This window comes from Haemorhous mexicanus, chromosome 13, assembly GCF_027477595.1.
Source record: "Haemorhous mexicanus isolate bHaeMex1 chromosome 13, bHaeMex1.pri, whole genome shotgun sequence".
Classification (NCBI taxonomy): domain Eukaryota; kingdom Metazoa; phylum Chordata; class Aves; order Passeriformes; family Fringillidae; genus Haemorhous; species Haemorhous mexicanus.
In genome coordinates, this window is record NC_082353.1 from 10607475 (window position 1) to 10625563 (window position 18089).

General features: G+C 44.4%; 1 long non-coding RNA gene across 1 annotated transcript; it reads right to left on the bottom strand.

Annotated features, from left to right (window-relative positions):
* Positions 1–2016: 2016 nt before the first annotated feature.
* On the bottom strand, positions 2017–17601 carry LOC132333336 (uncharacterized). The gene is made up of 2 exons (XR_009488140.1): positions 12793–17601; positions 2017–9045 (listed from the first exon to the last, which is right to left on the bottom strand). It is a non-coding gene; the product is annotated as an uncharacterized LOC132333336 (long non-coding RNA).
* Positions 17602–18089: the final 488 nt, after the last annotated feature.

Here is an 18089-nt window from a genome sequence, read left to right on the forward strand (position 1 = left end):
ATTAGTCAGATGCTCTGCTAGCTCTGATATTGACCCCACTACCAGGAGAGGTGGCCTGGGCATTTGGCAGTGCAGCACTGTGCTCACAGCACACATACAGAAGTCAGTAACCAAACTGACACTTTATATTCCAATGCTTGCTAATTGATAGGCAGCTCACCATGCTGCCAACAGCACAAAAAAGTCAGAAACAAAGCTGCAGTTCTTCTGCCCTCCCAGCAAAACAGAGCTGGAAGATTGCTGCACTGCTGCTCCAGAAGGCCTGTATTTAAATACACTCCATAAAGAAAAATCTGCAGGAGTGCACATTTGGAAGAGGTGATGTTAGGACGGCAACCAGAGCCAAGCCACAGAGGAGTTTTTACTTGAATTAAAGGAAGAGATTTGGGGCTTAAAAAAAAAAAAAGCAGGAGCAGCAGTGATTGTATGTCTAAATCCAGAGCTATTTAGTTAATTAAAGAACCCCTCCATCCACACAAAGTATTTTCATTATGAGAATCAAAAGAGCAAGCAGATCCTCAGATTCTAGAGTGCTGAAGTAAGAAAAATTTTATATTATGTCCTTGAAACAGCACCTGGAGGGCCCATAATCTGTGTCCATTGGGACTGTTTGCCAATATCCCCAGTGTCAATTCAGTCAGGTAGAGAAGTTGCACATCCATAGAATTTGCTCTGCAGCAGCCCAGACTATTTGAAAAGTAGTTTAATAAACACAGAGAAGGTTTGCAGCAAGCAGCAAGCTTCTTCACTTGGGTAGCACATGCTCACTTATTAATCTCCCATAGCCCAGAAGTGCCACCAGTTTCTGGGTTTTTAATTCATAAGTCATGAACTACATTCTTTTTTTTCCCCTTCAAAATCTTTTCTCCCATTCCAGGAATGTAGTTTGTGGTAGGATTCAGTGAATGAGATCCTTCAGTCTAGAGGAAAATCTTGCAAAAGGAATAGCATGATGCAGGAATGTTACTTGTCTTCAGCCTCACTATTTATAGAATTACAATACACATGAGAGTTGTGTGTCTCATGGCAATTTATAACTATCTAATCCAGCAAATTGCTAATCTGATTTCAGATTTTTAATATTCTATTGATTAAGCTATAAATTACCATGACAAGTTTTTTCTACATTTCCCACAAGAATGCAATTTCATAGCATGCAGATTATATGCTAGATTATACCATCTCATTCTAAAACACTGGCAAATATTAACTGTCAGTGAAATGCAGAACAAGAAGAGAACTGGATTTCAAAGGTCATAAAGACCAGCAATTAAAAAATAATTAGAGCTGCAGCGATGATTCATTTATTATATCCAGGTTCAAAAAGATCAAACAGTAAATTCCAGTGTAATATTTCAGTCCTGTGTGTGAATTGTTACTTGTGGCATAAAAGGGAACGAAATATTTTTAAGTGTCCACACCCATTATGATTGGCAAGGGAAGAAAGATTTGGAGACGGTTTGAAAAGGTTGCCCAAGGTAACTTGGCAGCTCCAAGCTTTTGTCTCAGTTTCACTGCTTGACTTACACGTTCTCCCAGAAGAAGGGAAATGTGTCCTAGGATACATTTTTAAGGACTGACCATATTTCTTACCAATGTTTAAGATGAATTTTGCATGTGAATAGGGGTGAGTTGAAAGGAAAAAAATCTACTTATTAAAAGGGGATGGGGAGAGGTTCAAGAAACACTCAGTTTCTCTGGCCTCCTTGGCTTATTCCTGCTTATCCGTGCTCTGAGCCCTAAAATACAATTTAGTTTTCCTGGCACAGATCCTGAGAGTTTTCAATTGTTTGGGTCTCCTTTAACTGCAGCCTCTTCTCATCAGCCTATTTCTCTGCAGGTGTTAAGAAAAACCTTTACAAATCTATTGCTTTTCTCTTCCAGCTTAGTTTCATAGTGCTGATGCTCAGCACAAACAGTCCAGATAATTTGAGTTTCACTGGCAACCCGATACCTCAGGTGGCTTCATTTCCTGGGCACCTTCATTTCCTGGAAGTGTCAGACACTACCTTGCCATAACGGACACAGGGTTTTTTTATTTGTTCTTTTTAACACAAATGGATTTTTCTAACAAGAACTCACTCTCGAGATAAGCAGACTTAAAAAATTTCCCAATAAATCTTAAAATATAATTCCAATCAGCATTATTGTCAGATAACCACACAGAAGTTGCCATCTTAGAAACTTAACAAATGTTAAGATCCCCTTTAGTTAAAGTTTGCGTGGTGGTAGGCAGAGCTCCCTGGACACACAACACACTATCACCTCATTTGGGCTCACTTGGATAGACCTCACTTTGCCAGAGCAAGATTTGTACCATCTACATTCTGATCAGCAAAGAAAACTATGACATAGACTTGGCATAAAGGAAAAAACCATACCCCAAGATCTGCATTCCTGCTCTTTTCCTGGAAAAGAGCACACCCTTAACAGAGACCAATTCAAACCAGGCAGCAAAGTACAAAGGGCAAATGGAGGTGGAAGAACAAAGTCACAGAAGATGTTCAACTTTGAGGCTAGAAATAAATGGGTTGTTTGACATACTTTGGAAATTCTGTAGGACAAAAAGTCATTAAACACTTAAAACAGAACAAGTAATTCTTCCCCCTTGGTAGATCATCAGTGATCTAGGACACTTTGGTACAGCAGGCCCCCTGCTTAAAATCACACAGTTTTATTAAGTCAGGCAATTCCATTACCTCCTTTTTCTATCTTTTAAACAACACTCAGCACAGGGCAGAGCAGCTGCCCAAAGCAGGAGTTGGCAAAGCCATGTCAATAAAGAGAGAAGAGAAAAGCTTAGAAAAGTTGCCTTGTAGCTGGGTCATCACTTGAAGCATTAGCCCGCTGTGTGTAAGGCTGGAGCTCTCCCAGGTTCTCAGCCTTTCATCATTTCCTCATTAGTTTATCTTGCACAGAGATAGCTTGCACAGAATAGCAAACATGCAGAAAAATTTACTGAGGTAGGCAATTAGGGCTGTATGTGTGTTAGTTTAATTTTTTAAAGGATGACAGGTACCAACATTTTCATACTTGGGTGCTCCAAGTGACCAAACTCCTTCTAACTTCCCAGCATGGGACATTGGGGGTGTGCTGGAGTCAGGTTGTAGATCCAGGCAGTGGGTGAATCTAGAGATGAAAAATATTCTGTAGGAGGACAAGGCAAAGTGTGAGATGAAGTGGAAACAAGAAGCACCAAATGTTTTTGTCCCAGCACTTCAGGTGCAAGAAAATTCAGCGTGCGATGGTTCTTCCCCATTCAGACCCTCAGCAAGGGACCATGCTCATCCTCACCTCTAAAACCTCAAGTGAAGTGGTTAGGAGAGCACATCTGCCAACTGAAGTGGCACCAGAACACAATTGTCTGAGGCCTCTGTGCTGGTTATTGCATTAGCTCAAGTGCTGCTAAAATTGAAAGGCAGCAGATATTATTTAAATATCTGTAATACCTTGAGTATGCCAAGGTAGAGAGATTCCCTGGAAACAGGACTGGGTGCTCTCAGCAAAAAATACATGTGATTTTGGATCCCTGCTGGAAAATATGTCAGCTCTTGGGCAAGTTATGAATGCCTGATGCTGGATTTATTTAGAACAATTCTGTGGTTTTGTAGAACTATTGCATTTAATTGCAGAAATATACATATTGCTATGCAGAACTGCTCTTGTTCATTCTTATAGCACTGTAAGCCTTCGTACATGTAGCATTTTGATTCCTATTGCATTACAGAGATAAAGCCTCTGGTGTGATTGTAAATACAGCTGGTGCTGCAGAGTTTGTCATTTACAGAGAAGAAAAAATTGGACTAACATTCACTAACATTTTCATCCACACCAGAATCCTCTTGAAATACATTTACAGGGGGCAAAGCTCAACACAAATACATGGGTATTGTGAAAAAAGGATGAAACAAACTGCCTTGGGAGGCACTTTAAGAAGCTGTGCCTTTGTGGCTGCTCAGGCAGAAGCCATCCTGGAGTTGCACTGGCTCCTGGCACAGCGATGCCCAGCGTGCCCCAGCTCATGGATGCAGCAGTTTCACAGGCAAGCAGCACACTGGATGGCCACAGATAAAGGGCCACGCGGTGCCTGCAGGGTCAGGGCAGGCCTGCAGGAGGCCGATAGCAGTTCTGCTGCTCAGGGTGCGTTTTGGCTGGGGCCAACACCCTTTTTCAGGAGTCCCAAAATAGCACTTATCAAAAGCAGCAGGTTGACTGGAAGCACACTGCTTCAAGTAATGATTGCAACTGTCCCTGCCAGACTCCTGCCCCAGTCAGTCTCCTGAAGCTAAAGAGATTGAAAATCTAAGAAATATCAAGAAGTAGGGACTTTTTATAGAACATCTACCATCTAATTATACAGCGAATACTCAGCATTGCAAAGGCTACCTTGAGTCACTTTTGTTGTATTGTCAGACAGCAAAACCCAAAGTTTTCCTTTCACTAGCAACTATATTTTGGAAACACCTCCTCTGCCTTAAAACTCTGTAACTTTTTCTCAGCACATCTTATACTGTCTATTTCTAAAGATATCCACTAAAAACATATGGGACTATTCAATTACCCATATTCCCCACACCATTTACGTCTTAGCCTTCATTAAGATTTTCAAGGTTGTTTCAGGTTTTCTCAGCAGTTTTGAGACACTTGCTGGAAGAGATTACATTTCCAAAATATTTGTTTTCTCATGAAAACTGGGTTTTGCTTATGTGCCAGAATCAGCAGACGTGTTATAAATAGCTTTGGATAGATGACAGGAAATGATGCAAGATCTCAGGCCACTCTACAGAAGACAACTGTTTGAAGTGCTGAGGAAAGGACTTGCACCACGGACTGCTGCACAGGGGGAAAGAATTAATGCACAGAAGCATCATTTACTACAAAGGGTATTAGCCTTATGAAACACAAGACCTCTTATTACAACTCAAGCAAAAAGTATTTGCTTGCAATTGCACTACAATGAGAAACAAGAAAGTTAATTTTTCCTTTGAAGAGGAAAAACTGACCAGAATTGTCTAAACTCGCTTTGTCTTTTACTCTTGGGGAGAAAAGACACTCTCCTTACATGCTACAAATGCCAACACACACACTGGAAATTCTCCAGGCTCTGACTGGTGCCAAACACTGGGATCATCTTCCTACCCTGGCATTTCCCATTAGCTTCAGCAAAGTCTCTTCCAACTCAAAGTGCTTTAAATGGGCTCCAATAACAGATACCTAGAGGTTAAGCTGTGTCTATTCATCTCATCTGCAGAACTCCCTGTTACTCTTTGCAGTAGTAATACAGAATGGAACATTAAGTCCTGGTCTTGTTCTGTTTCTGTCAGCTCCCATGAAGATAAAACCCAATAATTTAGCCCCCAATAAATGCTTTATTTGGAATAGGGGCAAACTCTTAGCATTCTTAAGTTTATGACAAAACTTTGAACAGTTGTAACCTGAACACAGTGACTCCAACCTTCACCTCCAGTACCAAGCTGGCTCCTTTTCCCAACTGCAGGAAGCACCTCTCAGCCATATTTTGGCACTGTGGGTGACTGATCAACATGCTAGGCATGGAGAACTACTAAATTAGTGAGAAACACATAGTGTACCTCCCCAGCAGGTTGTTTTTCAGTCAGTCACTCAGAGAGGGATGTCTTTAGGCCCTCTACATTCCCACAGTACAGTTCAGCACCGTGTGGGCCCCCAAGCAGGTGTGAACCAGCCTCCTCCCTTCTGCCCTGGGCACAGGAGGAGCATCAGCACCAGGCACACAGCTCAGCTCATACCACCACAACAGCCCCAGTGCTTTCTCTGCCAGAGACAGCAGCAGCAGGCACTTCTGCTGAGCTTTTACTTCAAGAGACAATGGCATATTTGATCCCTCTCATGACTGTAGCTCAGAGGCATCCTACTTTCAGGAGTGGATGGTTTCTACCCAGGATTTTTGAGTTATCTATTCTTCTGACAGACAGAAGAGCCTAGAAGCACTCCTGCCTAGGAAAGGAATAAATAATACATTACACATTTTTTGTACTAACTCATTTTACCCATGATCTACCCTTCTGTAAGTTTGAAGAACAAATTTTTTTTTTCCCCAGTAAAGACATAAAATCTGACTGAATCTTTGTTATTTTGGAAATGTAAGATTTATTACCTCTCTTAGAGGTACAGTGCTGAAACTGGGTCATCCCAAACTTTTTCAGTTAAGGGCTAGACAAATGAAATACATCTGTCCATGTTCACACTGCAGGACAGAAAAACAAATCCACTTGCTAGTGGATACTGACACATGCACATACAGTGTGTCCAGGAGAGCAGAGTAGGAGAGAAGGTAGGCAAGGCTGTCAGCCTTTGCAGAACTTAATGAGAGCTCCAGTGCCAGCTGGTGCAACTGACCTTCATGACCTTGATTCTTGTCAGAAACTCTCCTTGTCAGGAGAATTTTCTTGCAAATTTTCTTGTCAGAAATACTTCCATTGGACACCCCTGTGCTGAGGAAGCACTGAGAAGCAGTCCTCCACCCAGAAAGTTATCTCATAAAGGTAAATATTTCATTGAAGGGTTATACCTATAGGTTCTTTCATTATATAAATAGCAAGATTTACCCTGCAAGTGAGCTGGAATTAAGAAAGATAAAGAGGTAGAGAAATCTTCTGCTTATAAGTGCATCAGCATTCTTTTATCTCCAGCATATCTTTAAACAGTTTTGAACTGCAAATTTCAACAGTCAAATGTTAAATGAGAACTTAATAGATACCCCATGACACTAAAATTATATTTTTTGAAAAGAAAAATATATTCCTCCTTCACTCTTTGTGTTTTATGAAACACCAGAGACCTATTTAAGTCTCAATTAAAATAAAACCAATTCCTGATAAACCTATTTTAGCAAACACCAAAAGCTGCTAACCATTATCTCATATTTCTTCTTATTGTTTAATCAGGACACTCCCAAAAAAAGCAATCAAAATGACTCAAAGAAGATGAGTTCCAACCTTTGGACCAGCTCTGATTGCAATACTTGGTTCTCATGATTGCTGCAACTCAGCAGCAATCAGCTCCAGCACGATAATAGTGCTCACTTGTGCTCCACGACCTACTCCAGCATGGCCCTGGGTGACAGCAAGAGCTGCTGCAGGGTTCCTGTGTGTCATCTGATGTCCCCAGCTCACAAACCAGCTGACAGACCTTCCTGTGCCTCCTGGCACCCATGATCACAGAGGTCAGGTGCACAAACCCTCTCGCTCGTGTTCAGCAGTGGGAGTGACAAGGCCAGGCTGCACTGGGGCAGTTCTTACATGGCCACCCAAAGCAATCAAGAACCAGCTCAGCCAGTAGACAAGACTGAGCAAACTCTTCCTGTGTCTTGAAATGGTGGCCCAGAGGGGTAAGACTGCAGCTTGCAAACCTCTCCCCTTTTTCTTGCTGGTAACTTTTCTGGGACAGCCTGTCTATCCTTGATTTCCAACAGAAGACTCAGCCCTCGCCTTCAGAGTTAAATCATACTGCCAGGGCTGGACTAGGAATCTTATTACCACTGCCCAAGCCATGCTGCTCCAAGGGCAGCTCCAAGGAGGACTTAACACTCCCAAGCCTGTCTGTCAGAGATGCTTTACAAAGACTTCACAAAACAGCACAATATTCATCAAAACCAAGATGGTGATTTTCCCCTCAGCCCAACAAAGGCTTTGAGATGTCAGCTGTTTATTTTCTCCCAACAGACTACCCAAGCTGGTATTTCCACAGTTTCATGGACTATCTAGATACTTCCTCGAAGTACAGAGTAAAGTGAGACTGTTATGGTTTGTGATAATATCCCTGTTTCAATAATTAAGGCAACTGATTTGCTTGTAGTAAAATTGCTTCAAGGACAGCATGTACAATTTGCGATCAAAGTACTGCCCTGTACCCCGTGTTTATCAGCCCAGGTCCAGAGAGGTTTGTTAGTAAACAATAGCAGTGTAATCATTGCTAGGCAGCAGGGAGTCAGAGGCAGGGCTTGAACAGGATGCTGTCAACTAAGAAACATCAACAAAGAGCCTGCGGGGACTGCTGAAATCAAGGGAAGCAGCAGGGCAGTAATAGAAACTTTTGAACCTTTTCACACAGAGGAACAAGAAGATTGGTCTTTTTGATTGCTGAAATGTTTCAGATTGCAGGAGAACATGGGAATATGGGTCTTCATGACAGCTAGTAAACTTCTCTGACCTTGGAAGGGAGCTCTGTGTGGCATGACAGTAATCAGAACAAGCTCTGTCTGCTCTGATACAGCTTTACTGCAGGAGCAGATATTCCCTCTTCTCCTCACAAGTGCTCAGTGCTCTCCTTCATTCATTGCATAAGACAGTGTTCACCTGATTACCAGCAACTGGATACTGACAAAAACCAAAATCAGTGTACTGGTCATCACATATTGCCCCAGTCTGAGCACAGAACCACCAGGGTTTAAGGGCTCTGCAAATCACCATTAAATTAATTTATACAATTTGAAAGAACGTCAGAATAATATCATTTCCACTGTTCTGAACTGAGTCACAAAAGAACAAAGTCAATATAGCCCTTAATAGCAGATTTAAGATTACTAGAACTAAAATTGCAAGGGTTTTGTACTTTGTTTCATTGTTCAACTTTTCAGCTCACTTTTGATCCTGGCACCAAGTAGAGATCCCCAGAGTTCTGAATTCTGAGTTTACAAGTTATTCTAGGCTTTGTCCAGGCAGTTCTGATTTTTCCCAGCACCAGAAGCCCCCGAGTAGCTGAGCTCGTACACCCTGAGTTTGCACACCCTCTGTACCAGTCTCTCCACTCCCTCTCAGAGCCCACCTCGTTTCTCCAAGTCTCTTCCTATTTCCTGGTTTCTATTTTCTTTTCTCCTGTCCAATTAAGATCTCATTTTTACAAGCTTTCTCTCCCAACCTATTTCTGAAAAGTTTGCTACCTGTTTGGTCCTTGTTTCTTCCACATGAGTCAGGTGGCTGCTGGAGCCATTAAAAGCAATACATGGGAGGAACAGTCCACTTAAATTCAGTTCAGGTGCCCAATCCCAACAGAGCCTGTAGAAGCCTGTGGATGCAGTCACAGGAAAATTTCTGTTCAGGAGTTGCGTGGGCTGGAGCACATCCAGGACTCACAGCACAGGAATTAATCTGCTAACAGATCTCTCAGGCTGCAAAGCTTGAGGTCTCCAGTTCATGAACACCAAGGCAGATAAAACATGCATTTTTGATTCTGGATTTCAAGAGTGCCCTCCTCTTCTGAAAAAGGCAAGAGTCTTTTAAAAACTTCTTTTTTTCCTTTACTCATTTTTAAGTAGGGCAAAATCAGTGGTCTCCTCTGCCCCGGTTCTTGTAAAATAAGTGAGACATTACAGCAGAGTTCAGATTTGGAAATCTACCTGGCACAAAAATGGTTCCATGGGAAGAACTGGCCGTCAGCACAGTCCTGGTCTATCAAACGAACCTTGCCCGAGCCCCCGAGAGGAGGCTGCCAGTGCCCAGTGCGGTGACACTGTGACACTGCTCCCACGGTGTCCCCCAGCAGGAGCACAGAGAGCTCCGCTCCCATGGCTGCCGCACCTCTCCTGGTGCCTTCTGCTCACACCGCCGCCCAGGACAGCCTCTAGCTCTGGAGGAAGGCGCTGGTGAGAGTCTTGCTGCGCAGGCAGGCGGTAAGGAGGAAGAGAAGCAGCCCAGAGAGGTTCTGAGGAAGAAATGTCCCCGTCAGTGCCCTCCCCATGGGTGGGTGACAGGCTGCTGGGGGAGCCCGGGTGTGCAGGGACCGAGGGGCACCTGCTGCTGGGATGCACAGGGCCCTGCTCAAACTTCTCTTTCCCTTCACAAACCTATTTTGGGAAAAGACCCTCAGCAGTGCAAAGCAAGAGGCTGTAAGAAAATATCCCACTCTCCAGGACAAAGACTTTTCCTATTCTTTTGCTCTAACACGTGGCCACACAGCATCTCTTCCCAGCCAGAGCCTGCTGCTTGCCTGGTGTGCTGGTGCAGCCCCCAGAGTGCTCAGTGCAGCTGCTGCAGGCTGTGGGACAGCCAGTACCAGGGCAGGCAGGGCACACAGAGTGACGGGGAGACCTTTAGGGGAATGCAGGAGAGGAGAGGCTAAGTGTTTAAATAATCTCCATCACCAGCTTCTCTGTAATCTCAGGTTTTGGCTGTGGAGAGATGGACAGAAACTACATGTGACTGTATGCAGGGGATGAGGAGAATGTCAACATTAGCCCAACTTTCTGATGGTTACAGAGGCTGTAATTTCATTTTCTTCCCATTGTATCCTATGTGAAAAGCATTCCAAGTCATGCCTCACCCGCAAAATCCTATTAAGAAAAACCAGACCTCGTAAAGCTGTTTTCCAGTGTGTTGAATTCAGGTTTTGGGGCTCTGTTGGATAGTTTTCCATTAAGTCCCAACTGGGCAGAGGCACTGAACAGCAGGAGAGCAGGACTCCATGCCCAGCTGCCTTGCCTGGGTTGGATGTGCCTCTCGGAGCCCCCGTGTCCAGCCTCAGCAGAGGCTGTCCCACCCCTCTGTCACTCAGCAGCAGGCAGGTGTGAGCAGGACACCTCGAGGGGAGCCAGCCCATCCCACCCTCCTGCTTCAGGGGTTAATGCTACAGCACATCGGTGAGGCCACCCAGTGCCACCAGTGTCACCTGCGGGACAGCCACTGCTGCGGGAGGGACTGGCTCACGGGCAGCAGCAGCAGCAGCACAGGTTGCCTGGAGACCTCCAGCATCCGTGCAGGCAGAATCCTGGAAATACTTTCCCAAACCCACTCTTGTGCTCTTTAAAACAAGCTTTTATCTATGCTGCTGTTGGTGAAATATACCTGAGAATCTATCTGAAATATACAGAAAATAACCTGAGTCTCCAGTCTACCTTCAGCTGTGTTTTTCTCAAAGCTCTGAGGCTCCTCTCCCTCTGTAGAGCAAACATAGCATTTGCAGGAATAAAGCTGCACTTATGTAAGTTTCTGAGAATGCCAAGTTGAAAGTCTGACAGAAGAAAAACTCCTGGTAAAAACCTATTTTTTTGTGTTTTCAAGAGATCTAATCTATCTTCTGCGCATTACTGACCTTCAGAAAACATTTTCATCTCACACGTTAAGTATAACAATCCTCTTAACAGGGAACATTTTGTTAGAGCTTTAAATTGGGTTACGTAAATTATTTGTAGTTCTGACAGCAGGTTTCTCTTCCGTCCACGAGGACACTTGTTATGAGCCTGCTACAAGGTTCATTTGCAATCACTGCAGATAAGCATCTCAGGGGACTGTTTGAAAGGAGATTTTATCTGGGGCATATGCTACAAGTTTGTCAAGGCTTTTTATAAAAGCAGCATGTTTGCCAAATAATTTGCAGTACAGTAACATGCATGAGAATTAAGACATCCCTGATGGGGATGGTAAACTGAGTGAACAAAAGTTTTTCTAACTTTAAGAAACTTTAGGATGTACGGAACACAAAGGGAAAAAAACCCTGCAATATATATGTATATAGGTGGTACATGTCTCAATTCATGGTTTTACTTCTGCTGACTGCAGTAAGAATTATAAACAGTCAGGATGGGGCTCTTTGTTCACACTAGGTACTTGTTCAGAAAAAAATAGTAGAAAAAGTATTCAGAAGTTACAGCACAACATTTAGGATTGTATCAGAGCAGCCAGTGACTTAGAAACACAGTTTGCAGTACTCTCTTTTCATTCTCTCCTCTCCCCAGCCCCTAGACAGGCACAGGCTTAGACCCTGGTTTTGAATGGGAAGAGTTCTCTGGCAGCAAAGACCTCCTGCCTCCCTTTCTCTTGTCGCTGGCAAGGCTGATTGGGGAAAAAAAGTTTCTACTGATTTCATCATGGGTGGGAAAAGAAAGGCATAATTTATAAATTTGGATTGATACTTAGGTTTCCCATTATATTTATGAGTTCTTAGCACCCCCCCCCCCCCAGTGAAGCAATAAAACGATACTTTATTAAAATTTAAAGTATTTTGTTTGGCTTTAAGAACAACAATTCGCTAAAGCAAAATTTTAAAATGAAAACTTTCAAAGGAAAATACGGACATTTAATTTTTAAGTCTTTGTAAGAGCATTTCAGATTTTTTTTTCCTAAGCAACAAGAGCAAAGAGTTCCATCCCATGCTAAATACAAGCCAATCCAGTAAACCTGATTTCTGCACTCCTGCTGGCATTACATTCTCCACAACAAACCCTTCTGCAACATCAGAGTACTGAAAGGAGCCACATTTTCAAGGAGGAGAAAACCTGTGGATCTGTAAACCACACGCACATGCACAAACACAAAGCCCATGCAAAAGGGGCTCAGCAGAGAGGACCTTTACCCACAAAACTTAACATCTACTAACATTTCCAAATCTGCCCAGAAATGCTTTACCTTGCTATTTCCAATTGTATTGAGCTAACTGGTGGTGTTTTTTCTTTCCCTCTCCTTCTTTATTCAGTGCCAAACACTTATTTTCAGCAGTCTATACAGAGTTGTCTCATGGCCTTATTAGCAGTATTTCTTAAAATACTTTATCTACAGAGAATGCAATGCATTAGGGCTTCTAGGGACAATGTTAGTACTACTAGGGACAAATGTTTGCTATTCCTGTGAATTATCTAGAGACACTAGCTGCTTAATATGAAATTATTTTATTTCTATAAAAGACAGTATGTTATTATTCTGGCAATTCTCAAAGAGAAAGAGATGTTTCTAAGTGTTAGTTAGAAAGATTCACCTTTACACTTCTTTCTCTCTAAACAAACAGATCTCATGAGAGAATACACACAGACATTTAACTTACCATTACTGCAGCTATCTTTTGAATTCCTCAGTATCATTAATATTTAAGCAGAAAGAACAGAACAAGCAATTATTGTAATGATACCACACCAGAACTAACAAAGTAATTCTAAAAAAGTCATCCAGAAGAAGCGAGAAGGTCAAGCAGAAACCACGAGTCAGGAATAGCTGTGCTCCAATGAGGAGGGGAAGGTTATGTTGCTGTGATATGAGTAGTGCACAGCTGTTACTCTAGTAATAATTCATCATATTAATATTTAAATGAGAGGAGGAGGAGGAAGAGGGCACGAGATTGTGTGACTCAATGGTCCCTCCCTGTCCTCAAGCAGAAAAATAGGCCACCAATACAGAAAGAGCATTAGGAACTGCAGAGTGGGAAGGTTTGTTTTCACTACCTCATGAATAAAAGTGGGCAAACTGGTCCCTGAAGAAGTCTGGAAATTATCCTGCTTTTAATACAGCGAGTCAAATTCTGTTTCTAGTCTCAGAAGCAGCCATTGCCTAATGAACAAATTGATCCAGCAACCAGTGCTCTGTGTCTGCACGTGGTGTTCCTTGGGTTTCAGTGTATTTCCAGCAAGCCTCTACACTTCCTCCAAAGAGCTGCCTGCAGGAGTCTGGCCTGGCAGTCCCTCTCAGAGAATTGCTGAATTGCTGCTGTACTCTGCCCCTTACCCAAAGACACATTTATAAACCTTTCTTTATGGGGGCTAACTTACCTCCAGGCTCGCTGCATTGCCTGGGCCCCTCTGGGTGGGCAGGTCAGGGAGCTGAGGAGGAGCAGGAGGGGCTGGGGGTGTTGTGAGGAGCACAGCCTCAGCCCTGGGGAGCGTTGGGGAGCTGCTGGAGGTAGAGCAGCAACACCCAGCAACAGCAGGATCAGCTCGAGGTGCAGGGCTGCAGGAAACAGCTGATGTAGGCATAACCCAGACAGATGTGGGTGGCATCCCTGGCAGGAGAGGCAGCCTGACTACACTAGGTTGCATGTAGGGTTGCACAACTTTATCCAACAATTCAATATAAACACACCTCTCACCTGCTGGGTTTTGGGAGGCTGGGATTTTCTTTTGAATTCTGTACAACTCCCTCCTCTTTGTTAGCAGAGCTGTTACTGTGATAGCCCTGGCTGAGCATTGCCTTGTTGGCTGCATAACTCTAAAAAGGTAATAAGCAACCATTTAACCAGAAGCAGACATGGACTCCAGAAATGGTCATGAGGCTAAATAAAAAATAGTTTGTAACAGAACAAATCCACAGAAAAGCATTTGGTTTAGTGCTTGGCATGAAAGTGCAAGGTACACAAAGGGCAACATTAGGAGATGCCAAATTCATGCTGTAACATCAGTTCTCAGCACACTAAGGTAAATTCTTCCTCAGAAATTTTCTATTTTTTCCTGTTCAAGCAAAGATGTTCCTCCCTCCTTTCATTTTGATAGCCTTATCTTTTATGAACAAGTTTGCAAACAACCTGAGTTAACATTGATATTTTTTAGCTGACTGTTAGGAAGGTTTTATTTTCTGTATCCTGTACAAAATGATTTGTTATTAATATTCTGTAGAAAACACCACTTTTCAGATCTTTTCTATATCCATTATCAGTATCCCAGCAAAGTAACCTTTAAAACTGGTCCTCATGACTTGCTCCAAAGGTTTTTACATAAAGCTGAGTCAGGCCCCTGGATATGTTGGAGGAATGGAGACTGTTGATTGAGGCTGCTTTCAAAGAGTAGATGACAAGGGTCTGCAGGAAGATGCCTCTTCTCTGCTTCAGTAATTACACTAACACATTAGCTTGCCGGGATTAGGTTCTTCCTTCCTGGATTTTGGGAGTGCTGGAGGAAGAGACCACCCACACTGGCTTTAATCCCTGGCAGAGCCTTCCCTCCAGCTCCACCCCTGCTTCTGCCTCATGGCTAGGACAAATCCATGAGGCTGGAATTAACCACCTAATGCACCTATGCTGCTGGATCACTTTAATTCAGAAGAAAAAACTGTGGACAAAGACTAAAAAATTGTTTGCAACCACTGAATAGCTAATTGAAGGCAAATGTGTCATGGAAGATAAACATTTTCAGGTACAGACTGGACCAGGTGACAGATTTAATAGCTTCCATAAAACACCAGATTGCAACAACTTTTACAACTGTCTTTATAGGCAACCATCAGTTTCCATCTGGACTTGGTGGCTACCCAATCAGTGTGCTGTGTCTGAGGAGGTGCAGAAGCCCAGGCTCAGATTTGCTCTTCTTTCAGTGACAGAAGTTACCAGTTTAATCCAAATCCATGGCCTTGATTCAGAAGAGGCTACAGCCTCTGTTGATGAGTACATTTGAGGTTAAGGTTTTCTCAGGCTTTGTCTAATGCCTGCTCAAATGCCACACCATTCCAACCTATGCTCTTAGTTAAAAAGGAAAAAAAAAAAAACAAAACCAAAGAAATTCATGCTTGCCTTGGGAACAGAGGGGTCGATTTGAAGAGCCATGCTGACACCACAGTCCCCAAACCCTTATCACATACAAATTCTAACTGAATTAGCATGTGTTAAAGGTGCAAGCACCAGATGCAAATGGCTGGGTGCAGCCCTGGCATGGCCAAACACAGCCTACATCTGTGCCCAGTTTTTCCTTAACCAAGCCTCCATGGCTTGGCCTTCCCAGCTGAAACCAGGCAGTTGAGCTTTTCCAAGGCCACACAAGGGGACAAACTCCCCTCTGGCTCTGCCAAGGCCACGTGGTCCACTTGAGATATTAACAAATGCTCTCAGAAGTGCTGTGACTAATTTAGATTCCAAGTACCAGCAGCAAAGCTTACATAGTTATTTAACAGTCAAAGAGAGGGGTAGGCTTTTTATAGTCTAAACTTTATGAAGTGATAAAGATCTATTAATCATCTAACATGCAGTTTATCTACAGACAAATAGGATTAAAAATAGAGCAGGTAGTTTCGACTCCTTGGGGTTTTTTTTCCCCTCTTAATTGGCATGAGAACAGCAAGCTGGAAGATGAGGAAAAAGAAGGTTGCTGAGGATGCTGAGCACAAGGCTATGGCTGAGCTGCAACCAGAGCTCTCTCAATTATTTTCTCTCCCTGATGAGAGGCCAGATCTTAGGTACCCTTGAGTGGCCCTTTTCTGTAATGAGGATCTCAGTTTCTGGCCTATTCATATTTTTAATTTCATTTTTCTGCACTTGGTCTGGGAAATCACGAGGCTTGTCTTGGCATTTTACCACAGGAATCAATGCAAAGAATTCTTCCTTTTAAGTGCTTGGCTCTGCCTCTGAGTTTTTTAACTTTCCTGTCCTAAATGTAACTGATTGACAGGGAGAGTGCATCCCTGGGTCAGTTTTCAACTCATGTTCCTGATAGCTTAACTTGAAAATAATACAGTTTCACAAAGAATTTTCCTTGGGACAGTCTGGAAACCCTTCTTGTCAATAAATAATTCCTACCAAGTGAAACACTGACAGAGCTGTGCTGCTCAGCTAAGGATACTGTGAAACATTAACCTCCTTCCCTGTCCCGTGGTGGCAGAGACTGTGTTTTGCTGCTTTGTGACCCATGACTGACCTCACCATGAACTCCCATATTTTCAGCACACCCCCTTGAGGTTTGGGATTGAGTTAGCACCTATGTTTAAAGAAGCAGATGGGAAACAGCAACTTGCATTTCTTCCTTGTCTCTACTGAGCATTATATACAGTGGGAGTGGGGCAGATAGTGCCAGGACCACTGCTCCTCATCCAGGACACAAATTTGTTCCTGCTGCTGCTGGGCAGAAACCGTGACAATGGAGACACCAGGGCTGTCAACCCGTGGAGCTCCAGGAACTTGTGACAAATTCCTGAGGGTGTCAGAGGGTGAGAAGCTCTAGGAGACCCCTCCACGCTCCAACAACCCCACCAAGAGAGAGTGTGCCCAGAAGATCGTGGGTGACACCGGAGCAGCAGGCGGACAGGAGCCACCTCACCAGTGTCCTGACTGACACCTGTGCCTCTGGCTCTTCCCTGTCCGACCTCGCCCCTCCACTGAGTAAGCTTCTGTACACCCACACTCGTCCACACCCACAGCTCTCTCTCCTTCACCTGCCAGAATGTGCACCCTGGCTGTGCTGGCAGGCCCACGACAGCCACACTGCTGTTAGCAGGCCCAGAAAGGGAAGCCTTGCTCAGGCACCTGCTCTGGGGGTGCACAGAACACCAGGCCTCCCTTCCAGCCACATCTCCTGAGGACCTTTTCTCACTGTGGCCTTGCCCTGCACAGGCATCCATCTCAGGAGGGCTGCATGACTTTGCCCAGCCTGTGCCAGCAACCCAGAGCTATTTCATAATTAGGATGCTTCACTCAAACAGGACAAGTTGTTAAGAGACATGTACAGAAGAGTGCTTTGTGGAAAGGCTGTGTTGAGAAGCAGAAGGCAGTTTTATGTCCTCACAAGGAAAGCTCATCCAGGAAAGGATTTTTCTTTTCATTGAAAGCCAAACCCGACCAAGCCCCACTTTTCCCTCAGTGTCAGCAGAGCACCCAGCCTCTTGCAGAAAGGCTGCTACAGCCCTGCTCACAGCCCAGGCCTGACGGCGCTGCCCTGAGAGAAAGGAGAAAGCCAAACCAAACAACCAAAAAATCCACTCTTACTCAGAAGTCAGTCCTGCAAGCTGTACCCAGCAGCCAGGGCAGAGGCAGGACAGGTGAGGAGAGGTCAGGGCAATGTGTGGAACAAGCTCACACAGCACAGAGGCCACAGCTCCCAGCAGGGCCGGCCGCCTCCAGCACGGGCAGCAACCTCTTCCTGCCTTGTGCCCGAGCTTCTCTTTGGAGCTTGTGCTGCCAGGGGCCCTGAGCAGATCCGAGGGACACGGGGGACAAAGTACATGCCACGTTGTGGCCAGGTTTGCCAAGCAAAAGGTCACAAAGGGCACTCAGCTGCCCCACGCTGCTGCACGCGAGGCTCAGGCTTTGGGCTGCCCGTGTGCAGCTCAGTGAGCGGTGTGCAGTACCAACCTGCAGGGCTCAGCAGGAGGAAACCAAAGGAAAAAGCCATGTGGCACTCGGCTCCTGCATGTCCTTGTACTTATGAGAGCTGCTCCTGCCAGGCCAGGTGCCTGTGCCTGCCACAGAGGCTGGTGACACTGGAGATTTGTCCCCAGGGCCTTGGCGCTGCTGCCTGCTGTGGCTGCTCTGCCTGCTCGCTGCCGGCCACCCAGCACGTCCTGGCCTTCTGCTGGCTCAGCATGAAGAGGTTGGCAGTGGAGCTGTCTCTGGGATACTCTCTTGTCTGGCATCTCCCTCCAGAGCTTGTGGTC